The sequence below is a fragment of the Sorghum bicolor genome, chromosome 10 (genome assembly GCF_000003195.3).
Source record: "Sorghum bicolor cultivar BTx623 chromosome 10, Sorghum_bicolor_NCBIv3, whole genome shotgun sequence".
Taxonomy (NCBI): Eukaryota; Viridiplantae; Streptophyta; class Magnoliopsida; order Poales; family Poaceae; genus Sorghum; species Sorghum bicolor.
Genome location: NC_012879.2, coordinates 6,512,198 through 6,513,509, shown reverse-complemented (window position 1 = coordinate 6,513,509; position 1,312 = coordinate 6,512,198). Strand labels below are relative to the sequence as shown.

Sequence of the window (1,312 nt, the reverse complement as noted above, 5' to 3'; positions counted from 1 at the left end):
GTCGCTTTGGCCGAGTGGTTAAGGCGTGTGCCTGCTAAGTACATGGGGTTTCCCCGCGAGAGTTCGAATCTCTCAGGCGACGCTTGCTTTTTTGAATGCCAAATTTTGTTGGATTTCAATTTCAATATGACTTTGTACCAGAGTTACAGTGACTATTTCGATAAAAATTTTAAACAGGGGTGGAGGAATATACCTCAGAATTCTTACAACACCTTTTAAATTGGATGTGAAACTACTGTAAACACTTTATTATTATTTTGTTATAACATGCTCACAAAATTTGGGGTTTAGGGTTTAGATATTTTCATCCAGGTATCATATAGCAAAAATGATTTTTCTAACTACTTGTTGTCAATTGATTGAAATTTGGAAGCCTCATAATTTCATACAAAATTTCTCTTCTTGTCTACTCATTGAATGACTGATAGATTCGACAGATAATCTCAAATGAACAAGCCAAATAGAAAAAGATCATCTTTAAGACAATAGTCTCTTTATACTACTTGCCATTGGACGGTTCCATCCATGCGAGAAATTTCGGCTGACATCGTGGCTAATAAGTTCAAGTGAATAGTACTGATTATTTTTTAACATAGATGAGAAAAGAAGATATGTACGTTCGGCACATTGATATCACAACCTTATGAGTCTACTACTCACCATCGTACGAGTTTATTGTAACTATGCTGAAAGGACTTTGATGCCATCTAAAGAAAAAGCTGAATTGGCTTTTCTAAAATTTAGCAACAAACAAAACGGAATAGCAGAAAAAAAAATAGCAACAAATAAAACTAAACAGCTGAATTAGCAGGATGCCAAAATTCTACGTAACTCTATGGAACTTCCGCATATAGAGAGATCAAGCTCAAACCAAACTTGTAGACGTGTTTAGAGATGTCCGTAGTGAGTTCATGAAGTATCTGCACTTACAAACACACATAACCAAGAAGATGCATAGGAAATATTGCAAATCAAAACACAAGAGAGATTAGATATTTGTTCCACCAAAGTTAGTTCACAATATATGTTTCTAGATTCACTGTAAGAGAAACTTTCACAATATATAGTAAGTTCACAAGTTGTGAAACTGTATAGATTTTTTGAATGATGGTCAAGTTTAGAAATGTTTGAGTCTGATTATAAATCTAATGACGTAAAAAATGGAGTATGCGAGCATATTTCAGTATCCGGGACCACCTATAAATGACTTGTCGCTTCTTATCTTTCAGTTCACAGCACTCAAAAGTCTAAAAAGAATGCTTCAATCTCTTTTTTTTTTTTTGAACTTAATGGCAGGAGCTCTGCCTTTCAA

The 1,312-nt window shown here is 34.5% G+C and overlaps 1 non-coding gene across 1 annotated transcript; it reads left to right on the top strand.

The window, feature by feature from the left end:
* On the top strand, positions 1-82 carry TRNAS-GCU. The gene has a single exon. It is a non-coding gene; the product is annotated as a tRNA-Ser (tRNA).